This window comes from Bos grunniens, chromosome 14, assembly GCF_055505025.1.
Source record: "Bos grunniens cultivar Pamir isolate PY7600 chromosome 14, Bosgru_T2T1.0, whole genome shotgun sequence".
Taxonomy (NCBI): domain Eukaryota; kingdom Metazoa; phylum Chordata; class Mammalia; order Artiodactyla; family Bovidae; genus Bos; species Bos grunniens.
This window is the reverse complement of record NC_141178.1, coordinates 8,768,007-8,783,752: the sequence shown is the minus strand read 5'-3', so window position 1 is coordinate 8,783,752 and position 15,746 is coordinate 8,768,007. Positions and strand designations below refer to the sequence as shown.

At 39.8% G+C, this 15,746-nt stretch overlaps 1 pseudogene across 1 annotated transcript; it reads left to right on the top strand.

Annotated features, from left to right (window-relative positions):
* The first annotated feature begins 411 nt into the window (after window positions 1-411).
* Window positions 412-3,360, top strand: LOC147359014 (ornithine decarboxylase pseudogene; annotated as a pseudogene). The gene has a single exon (XR_015140473.1). The product of XR_015140473.1 is annotated as an ornithine decarboxylase pseudogene (transcript).
* The last annotated feature ends 12,386 nt before the right edge of the window (window positions 3,361-15,746 follow it).

Sequence of the window (15,746 nt, the reverse complement as noted above, 5' to 3'; positions counted from 1 at the left end):
AGAGGATGAGATGACTGGATGGCATCACTGACTCGATGGACATGTTTGAGTAAACTCCAGAAGGCAATGAACAGGGAGGCCTGGCGTGCTGCAGTCCATGGGGGTCGCAAGGAGTGGGACATGACTGACTGAACTGAACGAACTGAGTCTGGAAATGCATATTAAATTTTATAGTAATTTGAAAGTGAAGCAAAAATACTAGTTTTAGAAAATAGACCACACAGGTCACTTCCGCCTCAGCCTCTGCCGCCGCCGCCCCCTGCCAGCGCTCCGGCGCCACCTCGGGCCGGCGGTCCTCCGCGGGAGGGAGCGAGGCGGCGGGCGGCCGGGCTAGCGGCTGACGGGGGCGGCGGGGCGGCCGGCGCGTTGTCTCCATGGGTTTGGCCCGCGCGCCCCTGCCCCTGCGCTCTGAGGTGGACAGCAGATTGTGTGTTTATCGAACATTTCCACTGCTGCGCAGAGAGCACACGCATCTTCGGTAGACTTGGAATTCCTGGAGAATTGCCTTTGTGAAAAGTTGACATAATCCCTTTAAATTCCATCTCTTTTACGTTTCCTATTTTGTTGTGTCTCAAAAAGACATCAAGAAACCATGAACAGCTTTAGTAATGAAGAGTTTGACTGCTATTTCTTGGATGAAGGCTTTACTGCCAAGGACATTCTAGACCAAAAAATTAATGAAGTTTCTTCTGATGATAAGGATGCCTTCTATGTTGCGGACCTGGAATACATTCTGAAGAAACATCTGAGATGGTTGAAAGCTCTTCCTCTGGTCACCCCCTTTTATGCAGTCAAATGCAATGATAGCAGAACCGTAGTGAAGACACTCGCTGCCATTGGGACAGGATTTGACTGTGTCAGCAAGACTGAAATACAATTGGTGCAGAGTCTCGGGGTGCCCCCAGAGAAGATTATCTATGCAAATCCATGTAAACAAGTGTCTCAGATTAAGTATGCTACCAATAACAGAGTCCAGATGATGACTTTTGATAGTGAAGTTGAGCTGATGAAAGTTGCCAGGGCACATCCAAAGGCCAAGTTGGTTTTGCGGATCACCACTGATGATTCCAAAGCAGTCTGTCGCTTCAGTGTTAAATTTGGTGCCACTCTCAAAAAAAAAAAAAAAAAAAAAAAAAGCTCTTTCGCCCTTTTGGAACGGGCGAAAGAGCTAGGTATCGATGTCATTGGTGTCAGCTTCCACGTGGGAAGTGGCTGTACTGATCCTGAGACCTTTGTGCAGGCCATCTCTGATGCCCGCTGTGTCTTTGACATGGGCGCTGAGGTTGGTTTCAACATGTATCTGCTTGAAATTGGTGGTGGCTTTCCTGGATCCGAGGATGTAAAGCTTAAATTTGAAGAGATCACCAATGTAATCAACCCAGCACTGGACAAGTATTTTCCATCAGACTCTGGAGCGAGAATCATAGCTGAGCCTGGCAGATACTATGTTGCATCAGCTTTCACGCTCGCAGTTAATATCATTGCCAAAAAACTTGTATTAAAGGAACAGACAGGTTCTGATGACGAAGAGGAGTCAAGTGAATGGACATTTATGTATTACGTGAACGATGGAGTATATGGGTCATTCAACTGTATCCTTTACGATCATGCACACGTGAAGCCTCTTCTGCAGAAGAGACCCAAATCAGATGAGAAGTATTATTCATCCAGCATCTGGGGACCGACCTGTGACGGCCTGGACCGCATTGTTGAGCGCTGTAACCTGCCCGAGATGCATGTGGGTGATTGGATGCTCTTTGAGAACATGGGTGATTACACTGTTGCTGCTGCTTCTACCTTCAATGGATTCCAGAGACCCACCATCTACTATGTGATGTCAGGGCCAACATGGCAACTGATGCAGCAGATCCGGACCCAAGACTTCCGCCCAGAGTGGAGGAGCCAGACGTCGGTCCCCTGCCCATGTCCTGTGCCCAGGAGAGCGGCACTCAGCAGCCTGCGCTTCCACGTGTATTAACATGTAGATGCCACTCTTGTAGTTGTTAACTGCGGGTATAGCTTGATTTAAGGGTTTGGGGGTACCATTTAATTACTGCTAGTTCTGAGATGTCTATGTGAATAGGGTTGGCACAGGTGCACCAATATGCAAGACTGGGAGATGGGGTCACACTTATCTGTGTTCCTATGGAAACTATTTGAATATTTGTTTTGTATGGATTTTTATTCACTTTTCAAACATGCTACTAAAGGCTTCAACTGCTGAGCAAGCATCTGTGGCTTGTGTATCAGCAGGATGGGCCAGAAGCTTAGTGTTGTGACCGGTTTTAACAAAAAGGAATAAAGGATCTTGACATAACTTGGCAAAAAAAAAGAAAGAAAGAAAATAGACCACACAAACTAAAGCTAAAACCTGTGGATATTGAGGCTTTGATAAGGATTAGGGAATACAGTGAGGAGGTGTTGTATTTATTCAAAAAGGGCATGGATTTTAGATAGCTGATAACAGTTCTACTTTTTCCTAGATCTTACCCACTGGCATGGCCTTCTAAACTATACATCCCCTTGCTGAATTTATCTCTTATCTTCTAACTGGTATTTTCATTTGCTTGCTGAACAACTCTCTGGGTGTGGGGGATGCCAGCTTGATTCAGATTATCTTAAGGTATGAATGGAGCTGGGGTTGAGGGGTTGAGGTTGACAGGTTGAGGTTCTTTGGCAACATCTGGAGATAAGTAAGCTAAAGAAGGCAATTTATATAGGCAGCAAAGCATAGGGCCTACATCAAATCTGATACACTAAAACTGGTTTATTCTTTATAATACATTTCCTCTATTTGTGACAAGTATTATGAATTGTTTTTAATTCTGGTATTTTTTTTTCTTTAACTATCCCCAAAAGTCATGTAAATAAATCATGAGGCTAAAAACAGAAAACTTCAAATAAGCACAATTTACCAGCTGATTGATCCACAATGGCCAGTAGCCCTCCCATTGATGAAATATCTATGTAGACATTACCAAAACATGACATGAGGTTATCTGGTATTATACTAAAATGTAAATAGTTTAAAAATAATTGCAAAGCAGGTGCAAAAGCAAACAGTGTAACTGATAGTTTACAACCAAAATAATGATCATCCCCTAATTTTTAGGTAACTGGTGTTTCAAAAATTAATTAGCAAAAAAACTGAATGTGGAAACAAGAACTCCTGTTTAAGACAAAAAAATCATATAGACCTTTCTATGAGGTTTTAGCAATCCTTAAAAATCTTATGATCATAACTCCTACTGGCTTCAATAAACAACACCTTTGTGTAAACTCAGCTGGGAGGTACATCTTCCAAGGTTACTTTCAAGAAAATATGTATTTGCACAATAAAGTTTTTCTTTAGTATTTGTCTATGCTTGCCCTTATTTTCATTTAATTATGCATCATAATAGCAATCACTGTTTCACCCAGTGAAACATTTTTTTCAATTTGTCTCAGAATATGAGAGTTTTTATTTTTTATTTTTGCAAGTATAAAATGTATTTCATTTGACAAAATTTCAATGTGATCAATCAAAATATTTTAAAATTTCACATATAACTTAAAGCAAATGTTTTTGTCTTTCTAATAGTTACCTTCCCATATCTTGGTGGATAATTATTAATAATGTCTCTGGCCAGTGGTGATGTCACTGTGAATCAGGTGAAGGGCTAGCCACTGCAAAGGACTGATAAATAAGCTCTTAGGAGCTTTAGACTAGCTTGAACTTTTCAATTAAAACTAAAAACAAGATTGTAAGATTTTGTTTCAGTTGTAAGGCTTTTAATTTCAAATAAATAAAAAAGGCCTGTTTTTGTCATCTTAGTTTTCTGTCTTTTAGGAGCAAATACCTGATAGTAATGCACTTTGTATGGGCTTTTCTCCCTTCCTTTTTTTTTCCTTTTTCATTATTTTTCATTATTTTTTTAATTTTTAATATAAATTTATTTATTTTAATTGGAGGCTAATTACAATATTGTATTGGTTTTGCCATACATCAACATGAATCCACCACGGGTGTACACATCCTGAACCCCCCTCCCACCTCCCTCCCCATCCCATCCCTCTGGGTCATCCCAGTGCACCATCCCCAAGCATCCTGTATCACGCATCGAACCTGGACTGGCAATTCATTTCATATATGATATTATACATGTTTCAATGCCATTCTCCCAAATCATCCTACCCTCTCCCTCTCCCACAGAGTCCAAAAGACTGTTCTATGCATCTGCGTCTATTTTGCTGTTTCACATACAGGGTTATCGTTACCATCTTTCTAAATTCCATATATATGTGTTACTTCACTCTGTATAATAGGCTCCAGTTTCATCCACCTCATTAGAATGGATTCAAATGTATTCTTTTTAATGGCTGAGTAATACTCCATTGTGTATATGTACCACAGCTTTCTTATCCATTCTTCCATCTGCTGATGGACATCTAGGTTGCTTCCATGTCCTGCCTATTGTAAACAGTGCTGTGATAAACATTGGGGTACACGTGTCTCTTTCAATTCTGGTTTCCTTGGTGTGTATGCCCAGTAGTGGGATTGCTGGGTCATAAGGCAGTTCTATTTCCAGTTTTTTAAGGAATCTCCACACTGTTCTCCATAGTGGCTGTACTAGTTTGCATTCCCACCAACAGTGTAAGAGGGTTCCCTTTTCTCCACACCCTCTCCAGCATTTATTGCTTGTGGACTTTTGGATAGCAGCCATTCTGACTGGCATGAAATGGTACCTCATTGTGGTTTTGATTTGCATTTCTCTGATAATGAGTGATGTTGAGCATCTTTTCGTGTGTTTGTTAGCCATCTGTATGTCTTCTTTGGAGAAATGTCTGTTTAGTTCGTTGCCCCATTTTTGATTGGGTCGTTTATTTTTCTGGAATTGAGCTGCAGGTGTTGCTTGTATATTTTTGAGATTAGTTGTTTGTCATTTGCTTCATTTGCTATTATTTTCTCGCATTCTGAAGGCTGTCTTTTCACCTTGCTTATAGTTTCCTTTGCTATGCAGAAGCTTTTAAATTTAATTAGGTCCCATTTGTTTATTTTTGCTTTTATTTCCAATATTCTGGGAGGTGGGTCATAGAGGATCCTGCTGTGATATATGTTGGAGAGTGTTTTGCCTATGTTCTCCTCTAGGAGTTTTATAGTTTCTGGTCTTATGTTTAGATCTTTAATCCATTTTGAGTTTATTTTTGTGTATGGTGTTAGAAAGTGTTCTAGTTTCATTCTTTTACAAGTGGTTGACCAGTTTTCCCAGCACCACTTGTTAAAGAGATGGTCTTTTCTCCATTGTATATTCTTGCCTCCTTTGTCAAAGATAAGGTGTCCATAGGTGCGTGGATTTATCTCTGGGCTTTCTATTTTGTTCCATTGATCTATATTTCTGTCTTTGTGCCAGTACCATACTGTCTTGGTGACTGTGGCTTTGTAGTAGAGCCTGAAGTCAGGCAGGTTGATTCCTCCAGTTCCATTCGTCTTTCTCAAGATTGCTTTGTCTATTCAAGGTTTTTTGTATTTCCATACCAATTGTGAAGTTATTTGTTCTAGCTCTGTGAAGAATACTGTTGGTAGCTTGATAGGGATTGCATTGAATCTATAAATTGCTTTGGGTAGTATACTCATTTTCACTATATTGATTCTTCCAATCCATGAACACGGTATATTTCTCCATCTATTAGTGTCCTCTTTGATTTCTTTCACCAGTGTTTTATAGTTTTATATATATAGGTATTTAGTTTCTTTAGGTAGATATATTCCTAAATATTTTATTCTTTTCATTGCAGTGGTGAATGGAATTGTTTCCTTAATTTCTCTTTCTATTTTCTCATTATTAGTGTATAGGAATGCAAGGGATTTCTGTGTGTTGTATTATATCCTGAAACTTTACTATATTCATTGATTAGTTATAGTAATTTTCTGGTGGAGTCTTTAGGGTTTTCTATGTAGAGGATCATGTCATCTGCAAACAGTGAGAGTTTTAGTTCTTCTTTTCCAATTTGGATTCCTTTTATTTCTTTTTCTGCTCTGATTGCTGCGGCCAAAACTTCCAAAACTATCTTGAATAGTTGTGCTGAAAGTGGGCACCCTTGTCTTGTTCCTGACTTTAGGGGAAATGCTTTCAATTTTCACCATTGAGGATAATGTTTGCTGTGAGTTTGTCATATATAGCTTTTATTATGTTGAGGTACATTCCTTCTAGTCTTGCTTTCTGGAGAGTTTTTATCATAAATGGATGTTGAAATTTGTCAAAGGCTTTCTCTGCATCCACTGAGATAATCATATAGCTTTTATTTTTCAATTTGTTAATGTGGTGTATTACATTGACTGATTTGCGGATATTGAAGAATCCTTGCATCCCTGGGATAAAGCCTACTTGGTCATGGTGTATGATCTTTTTAATGTGTTGTTGGATTCTGATTGCTAGAATTTTGTTAAGGATTTTTGCATCCATGTTCATCAGTGATATTGGCCTGTAGTTTTTGTTTTGTTTTGTTTTGTTTTGTTTTGTGGAATATTTGTCAGGTTTTGGTATTAGGGTGATGGTGGCCTCATAGAATGAGTTTGGAAGTTTACCTTCCTCTGCAATTTTCTGGAAGAGTTTGAGCAGGATAGGTGTTAGCTCGTCTCTAAATTTTTGGTAGAATTCAGCTGTGAAGCCGTCTGGACCTGGGCTTTTGTTTGCTGGAAGATTTCTGATTACAGTTTCAATTTCTGTGCATGTGTTAGGTCTGTTAAGATTTTCTATTTCTTCCTGGTTCAGTTTTGGAAAGTTGTACTTTTCTAAGAATTTGTCCATTTCTTCCAAGTTGTCCATTTTATTGGCATATAATTGCTGATAGCAGTCTCTTATGATCCTTTGTATTTCTGTGTTGTCTGTTGTGATCTCTCCATTTTGATTTCTAGTTTTATTGATTTGATTTTTCTCCCTTTGTTTCTTGATGAGTCTGGCTAATGGTTTGTCAGTTTTATTTATCCTTTCAAAGAACCAGCTTTTGGCTTTGTTGATTTTTGCTATGGTCTCTTTTGTTTTTTGTTTTTTTGCATTAATTTCTGCCCTAATTTTTAAGATTTCTTTCTTTCCTTCTACTAACCCTGGGGTTCTTCATTTCTTCCTTTTCTAGTTGCTTTAGGTGTAGAGTTAGGTTATTTATTTGACTTTTTTCTTGTTTCTTGAGGTATGCCTGTATTGCTATGAACCTTCCCCTTAGCACTGCTTTTACAGTGTCCCACAGGTTTGGGGTTGTAGTGTTTTCATTTTCATTCGTTTCTATGCATATTTTGATTCCTTTTTTTATTTCTTCTGTGATTTGTTGGTTATTCAGCAGTGTGTTGTTTAGCCTCCATATGTTGGAATTTTTAATAGTTTTTCTCCTGTAATTGAGATCTAATCTTACTGCATTGTGGTCAGAAAAGACGCTTGGGATGATTTCAATTTTTTTGAATTTACCAAGGCTAGATTTATGGCCCAGGATGTGATCTATCCCGGAGAAGGTTCAGTGTGCACTTGAGAAAAAGGTGAAATTCTTTGTTTTGGGGTGAAATGTCCTATAGATATCAATTAGGTCTAATTGGTCTATTGTATCATTTAAAGTTCGTGTTTCCTTGTTAATTTTCTATTTAGTTGGTCCATCCATAGGTGTGAGTAGGGTATTAAAGTCTCCCACTATTATTGTGTTATTGTTAATTTCCCCTTTTATACTTGTTAGCATTTGTCTTACATATTGTGGTGCTCCTATGTTGGGTGCATATATATTTATAATTGTTATATCTTCTTCTTGGATTGATCCTTTGATCATTATGTAGTGTCCTTTTTTGTCTCTTTTCACAGCCTTTGTTTTAAAGTCTATTTTATCTGATATGAGTATTGCTACTCCTGCCTTCTTTTGGTCTCTATTTGCATGAAATATCTTTTTCCAGCCCTTCACTTTCAGTCTGTATGTGTCCCGTTTTGAGGTCAGTCTCTTGTAGACAACATATATAGGGGTCTTGTTTTTGTATCAATTCAGCCAGTCTTTGTCTTTTGGTTGGGACATTCAACCCATTTACGTTTAAGGTAATTATTGATAAGTATGATCCCATTGCCATTTACTTTATTGTTTTGGGCTCGAATTTATACACTCTTTCTGTGTTTCCTGTCTAGAGAAGATCCTCTAGCATTTGTTGGAGAGCTGGTTTGGTGGTGCTGAATTCTCTCAGCTTTTGCTTGTCTGTAAAGCTTTTGATTTCTCCTTCATATTTGAATAAACCCTTGCTGGATACAGTAATCTGGGCTCTAGGTTATTTTCTTTCATCACTTTAAGTATGTCCTGCCATTCCCTCCTGGCCTGAAGAGTTTCTATTGAAAGAGCAGCTGTTATCCTTATGGGAATCCCCTTGTGTGTTATTTGTTGTTTTTCCCTTGCTGCCTTTAATATTTGTTCTTTGTGTTTGATCTTTGTTAATGTGATTAATATGTGACTTGGGGTGTTTCGCCTTGGGTTCATCCTATTTGGGACTCTCTGGGTTTCTTGGACTTGGATGATTATTTACTTCCCCATTTTAGGGAAGTTTTCAACGAGTATCTCCTCAAGTATTTTCTCATGGTCTTTCTTTTTGTCTTCTTCTTCTGGGACTCCTATGATTCGAATGTTGGGGCATTTAACATTGTCCTGGAGGTCTCTGAGATTGTCCTCATTTCTTTTGATTCGTTTTTCTTTTTTCCTCTGATTCATCTATTTCTACCATTCTATCTTCTACTTCACTAATCCTATCTTCTGCCTCCATTATTCTACTATTTGTTCCCTGAAGAGTGTTTTTGATCTCATTTATTGCATTATTCATTATATATTGACTCTTTTTTATTTCTTCTAGGTCCTTGTTGAACTTTTCTTGCATCTTATCAATCCTTGTCTCCAGGCTATTTATCTGTGATTCCATTTTGATTTCAAGATTTTGGATCATTTTCACTATCATTATTTGGAATTCTTTATCAGGTAGATTCCCTATCTCTTCCTCTTTTGTTTGGTTTGGTGGGCATTTATCCTGTTCCTTTACCTGCTGAGTATCCCACTGTCTCTTCATCCTGTTTATATTGCTGTGTTTGGGGTGGCCTTTCTGTATCCTGGCAGTTTGTGGAGTTCTCTTTATTGTGGAGTTTCCTTGCTGTGGGTGGGGTTGTACAGGTGGCTTGTCAAGGTTTCCTGGTTAGGGAAGCTTGTCTTGGTGTTCTGGTGAGTGGAGCTGGGTTTCTTCTCTCTGGAGTGCAATGAAGTGTCCAGTAATGAGTTATGAGATGTCAGTGGGTTTGGAGTGACTTTGGGCAGCCTGTATATTGAAGCTCAGGGCTGTGTTCCTGTGTTGCTGGAGAATTTGTGTGATATGTCTTGCTCTGGAACTTGTTGGCCCTTGGGTGGTGCTTGGTTTCAGTGTAGGTGTGGAGGCGTTTGATGAGTTCCTGTTAATTAATGTTCCCTGGAGTCAGGAGTTCTCTGGTGTTCTCAGGATTTGGACTTAAGCCTCCTGCTTCTGGTTTTCAGTCTTATTTTTACAGGAGCCTCAAGACTTCTCCATCTATACAGCACTGTTGATAAAACATCTAGGTTAAAGATGAAAAGTTTCTCCACAGTGAGGGACACCCAGAGAGGTTCACAGAGTTACATGGAGAAGAGAAGAGGGAGGAGGGAGTTAGAGGTGACCCAAATGAGATGAGGTGGAATCAAAAAGAGGAGAGAGTGAGCTAGCCAGTAATCACTTCCTTATGTGCGCCCCACAGTTTGGACCGCTCAGAGATGTTCATGGAGTTATATAGAGAAGAGAAGAGAGAGGAAGGAGACAGAGGTGGCCAGGAGGATAAAGGGGGGAATCAAAAGGAGAGAGACAGATCAGTAATCAGTAATCGGACAGCCAGTAATCAGTTCCCTAAGTGTTCTCCACCGTCTGGAACACACAAAGAGATTCACAGAGTTGGGTAGAGAAGAGAAGTTGGAGGGAGGAGATAGAGGCGACCTGGTGGAGAAAAAGGAGAGTCCAAAGGGGAAGAGAGCAGTCAAGCCAGTAATCTCACTCCCAAGTAAAAATGGATACTGAAGATTGGGTCCTTAAAAGTACAAAATGGATAACAAATACCAAAAAGCAAAGATTAAAAATCTAGAGTAGAGGTTGGATTTTCAAAAATACAATATTAAAGAAAAAACAACAACAACAAAGTCACAAAAATTATAAAAAATATATATATATGAAGTTTGCTTTAAAAAATGGGGTCTCTTTTTTTTTGCAAAGTAATATTAGGTTATAAAAATGAAAATTAAAGAAGTAATAGAGGACTTAAAATTTTTTTTAATTAAAAAAATGATAGTAAAAATATATCTAGGACTTTCTCTGGTGTTGTTGTGGGCAGTGTGGGGTCAGTTCATTTTCGGATAGTTCCTTGGTCTGGCTTATATTTCTCAAGGTCTATAGGCCCCTTCCTACATAGTCAGTATGAACTACAGGGTTTTAATCTATTGCACCTGTCACTTCAAGGCGGTTCCCTCTGTTTTAGCTTCTATTTGCTGGTCTCTTCAGTGTCTGACTTCCGCCCTGACACAAGGGGGCAGTGGTGAACACTTTTTTAGGCTCACTTGTTCAGTCTCGCTGTGGGGAGGGAGGGCCGCTGCAAACAAATAACACTGGCGTGTGCTCCCAGTGTCTCAGCCTCACTGGGCCTGCCCCTGCTCACTGTGCATGTGTCCTCCCTGCGCACACTGCTCAGGCTCTAGGTTGCTCTGCTGGAACCGTCCGAGGCTGGCCCTGGGTTGCATGCACCTCCCAGGTCTAAGCCGCTCAGGTTCAGGAACTCAGGTAGTCCTCAGAGGCGCAGACTCGTTTGGGCCTGCGTTTTGTGCCCTTCCCAGATCCAAGCAACTCAGGTGATGAGGTGTTTGGCAAGTGCCGTCGCTGCAACTTATCGCCTCCCCCGTCCCTGCCTCTCGGTTTTCTGGGTGTACAACTGACGCACCTTCTCAGGCGGATGTTGACTGTCCAGAACCCCAAGAAGTCTTAGTTAGCAAAGAAGCCTGCTTGCAGTTTGGTAGATAATGCCTCTCTGGGGCTGCGATTGCCCACTTCTGGCTCTGGCCTCCTGTCACCGGAGGGGGTTGGTCTGCAGCTGGCTGGCTCTGTTCAGTCCTTTGTTCTGTGAACGGGCCTGAGGTGTCTTAGGTCAGGGTTTTTCGCGTGGTAGCTATCCCACAGTCTGGTTTACTAGCCCAAGTTAGTTTCCTCAGATTGCCCTCAGGACATTCAGGCCTGGTCCTTACTCTAAGCATTGCAGCCCGCGCCTCCCTGCCCACCCCCCGCTTGCTAGTGGTGCAGGCGTCTGCACTGCTTCTCTGCTGGGGGAGTTACCGTTGGGCACGTAATCTGTGGGTTTTAATTATTTATTTTTCCTCCTGGTTTATGTTGCCCTCTGTGGTTCCAAGGCTCGCCGCAGACTCAGCAGTGAGAGTGTTTCCTGGTGTTTGGAAACTTCTCTCTTTTTAAGACTCCCTTCGCAGGATGGAGCTCCGTCCCTACCTCTTTTGTCTCTCTTTTTGTCTTTTATATTTTTTCCTACCTTCTTCCGAAGACAATGGGCTGCTTTTCTGGGTGCCTGATGTCCAAATAGGAAAAGGAGTATGTCAAGGCTGTATATTGTCACCCTGCTTATTTAACTTATATGCAGAGTACATCATGAGAAATGCTGGGCTGGAAGAAGTACAAGCTGGAATCAAGATTGCCGGGAGAAATATCAGTAACCTCAGATAAGCAGATGACACCACCCTTATGGCAGAAAGTGAAGAAGAACTAAAGAGCCTCTTGATGAAAGTTAAAGAGGAGAGTGAAAAAGTTGGCTTAAAGCTCAACATTCAGAAAACTAAGATCATGGCATCTGGTCCCATCACTTCATGGCAAATAGATGGGGAAACAGTGGAAACAGTGTCAGACTTTATTTTGGGGGGCTCCAAAATCACTGCAGATGGTGATTGTAGCCATGAAATTAAAAGACGCTTACTCCTTGGAAGGAAAGTTATGACCAACCTAGACAGCATATTCAAAAGCAGAGACATTACTTTGCCAACAAAGGTCCACATAGTCAAAGCTATAGGTATAATGCTCAAAGCATTCTTCCTGTTGTGACCACAGGACAAATTGTTGCATTGTTTTAACCTGAAAAATGGCTCCAGTAAATGTTAGTGTTAGTCGCTTAGTTGTGTGCAACTCTGCCACCCCATGGACTGTAGTCCACCAGGCTCCTCTGTACATGGGATTTTCCAGGCAAGAATACTGGATTGGATTGCCACTTCCTTCTCCAGGGGATCTTCCCAATCCAGGGATCAAACCCAGCTCTCCTTCATTGCAGGCAGATTCCCTCATGGGACATGAGGGAAGGCCCAAATATTAAAAGGTGGATTTTATAAACTGGGATGTGAGGAGGAATTATGAGCAATAATTCCTTCACTTAAGAAAAATTCTCTTTGTTAAACAGTTTTAAACCTTAAATTGGAGATTTTCACTGGTTAGAAGGGAATGTTATTTCATCAACTTGTAAGAACAAATATACAAAAACAGGAGTCCAGATCCACAATAATCCTAACTTCTAATCTTTTGTATTCCATTTTAAAGGAGATAGATAGGTCAGATTATTTTGTGCAAACCAACAAAAATTTAACCATAGTATTTTATTTTAAACTTCAGTTTTCTTATACATGGCAGTATTAGTTCTTGTACTTATTGATAGTTATTAACTAAATTCAAGACCTATTCACCTTTATTTAACCAATTATTGAAGAAACTGTTTTCCAAAGAAGAGAGGAATTAACAAACATATTAAAAGTGTTCATATGATTTCTTGGTACTTAATAGTTATTGCTAAAACATATAGAATGTTTGCCCTTCAAGTTCTTTTCTTCTTGTTATAAGTTTTTAAATTGAAGTGTAGTGGATTTACAATGTTGTGCCAATTTCTGTTGTACAGCAAAGTTAGTGTTATACACATATATGAATTCTTTTTATGTATATATTTTCCTTTATGATCTATCACAAGATATTGAATACAGGTTCCTATGCTATACAGTAGGACCTTGCTGTTTATCCATCCTATATATAATAGTTTAATCTGCTAATCCCACACTCCCAAGTCCTTTCTTCCCCTACCCCAGTCCCCTTTGGCAACCAAAAGTTTGTTCCCTAGGAGTCTATTTATTTTGTAGATAGGTTCATTTGTGCCAATATTAGATCCCATGTATAAGTAACATCATACAGTATTTGTCCTTCTCTTTGACTTACTTCACTAGTATGATAATCTCTAGTCATCTCTATGTTGCTGCAAATGGCATTATTTCATTCTTCTTCATGGCTGAGTAGTATTCCCTTGTGTATATTCATCAAAGATATTGACCTGTAATTTTCTTTTTGAGTGGTGTCTTTTTCTGGTTTTGGTGTCAGAGTGATGATGGCTTCATATAATGTCATTGGGAGTGTTCCCTCCTCTTCAATTTTTTGGAAGAGTTTGAAAAGTATTGGTATGACTTCTATGTTTGGTAGAATTTGCCTTTGAAGCCATCTGGAACTGGACTTTTGTTTATAGGGGTTTTATTATTATTATTATTGCTACAGATTCTATTTCACTTATAGTGATCAGTCTGCTCAAATCATCTATGATTCAATTTTGATGGGCTTTATTTTTCTAGAAAGTTGTCCATTTCTTCTAGATTGTCAATTCTGTTAGCATATAATTGACCATAGTAATCTCTTAGGGTTTTCTGTATTTCTGTGGTATCAGTTGAGAGTTCTCCTTTTTAAATTCTTATTTGATTTGGATTCCCTCTTTTCTTGTTGGTGAGCCTGGTCTGAGGTTTGCCAAATTTATTTACCATTTCAAAGAACCAGGTCTTGGTTTTATTGATTTTATTCTATATTTTTAAATCTCTATTTCATTTATTTCCTCCCTGATCTTTATCATTTCCTTCCTTCTACTGTCTTTAAGTTTTGTTTGTTCTTTTTCTGAATCTTTTAGATGGTAGGTTTGGTTGTTAACTTGAAATTTTTCTTGGGTTTTTCTTGAAGGCCTGTAGTGTTATGAACTTCCCTCTAAGAATTTCTTTTGCTGCATGACATAGATTTTTTTGGTTGTGTTTTCATTGTAATTTCTCTGATGGTATTTTTTAATTTCCTTTTTGATTTCCTTGTTGGCTCATTGGAATTTTAGTAGCATGTTGTTTAGTCTCCAAAACAGGCATTTCCCCCCCTCATTTCCTGTGGTTAATTTCTAATTTCATACCATTTTGGTTAGAGGGGAGAAGGAAATGACAACCCACTCCAGTATTCTTGCCTGGAGAATCCTGTAGAGAGAGGAGCCTGGTGGGCTACTGTCCATGGGGTTGCACAGAGTCAGACACGACTGAAGCGACCTAGCATACATGCATGCATTGGAGAAAGAAATGGCAACCCACTCCAGTATTCTACCAGGGACAGAGGAGCCTGGTGGGCTGCTGTCCATGGGGTCACACAGAGTCGGACATGACTGAAGCGACTTAGTATGCATGCATGGTAAGAGGAGAGGCTTGAAATTTCTTAAATTTGTTGAGGTTAGTTCTGTGCCCAAGTATGTGGTCAATCCCAGAGAATGTTCCCTTTATCCTTGAAAAGGTTTGTATTCTGGTTTTTTAAAATGTAATATCCTGAAAATATCAATTAAATCTAACTGTTCTATTATATCATTTAATATCTGTTTCCATATTAATTCGCTGTCTGGAAGATCTGTCCATTGATGTGTTCAGTTCAGTTGCTCCATCGTCTCCAACTCTTTGCGATCCCATGAACCGTAGATGTCAGGCCTCCCTGTCCATCACCAACTGCCGGAGTCTACCCAAACCCATGTCCATTGAGTTGGTGATCCCATCTAACCATCTCATCCTCTGTTGTCCCCTTTTCCTCCTACCCTCAATCTTTCCCAGCATCAGGGTCTTTTCAAATGAGTCAGCTCTTCGCATCAGGTGGCCAAAATATTGGAATTTCAGCTTCAACATCAGTCCTTCCATGAACACCCAGGACTGATTTCCTTTAGGATGGACTGGTTGGATCTCCTTGCAGTCCAACGGATTCTCAAGAGTCTTATCCAACACCACAGTTCAAAAGCATCAATTCTTCAGTGCTCAGCTTTCTTCACAGTCCAACTCTCACATCCATACATGACCACGGGAAAAACCATAGCCTTAACTAGACGAACCTTTGTTGGCAAAGTAATGTCTCTGCTTTTGAATATGCTATCTAGGTTGCTCACAACTTTCCTTCCAAGGAGTAAGCATCTTTTAATTTCATGGCTACAATCACCATCTGCAGTGATTTTGGAGCCAAAAAAAATAGTGTTTGACACTGTTTCCACTGTTTCCCCATCTATTTGCCATGAAGTGATGGGACCAGATGCCATGATCTTAGTTTTCTGAATGTTGAGCTTTAAGTCAACTTTTTAACTCTCTTCTCACTTTCATCAAGAGGCTCTTTAGTTCTCCTTCACTTTCTGCCATAAGGATGGTGTCATCTGCATATCTGAGGTTATTGATATTTCTCCCGGCAATCTTGATTCCAGCTTGTACTTCTACCAGCCCAGCGTTTCTCATGATGTACTCTGCATATAAGTTAAATAAGCAGGGTGACAATATACAGCCTTGACGTACTCCTTTTCCTATTTGGAACCAGTCCATTTTTACATGTCCAGTGCTAACTTTTGCTTCCTAACCTGCATACAGGTTTCTCA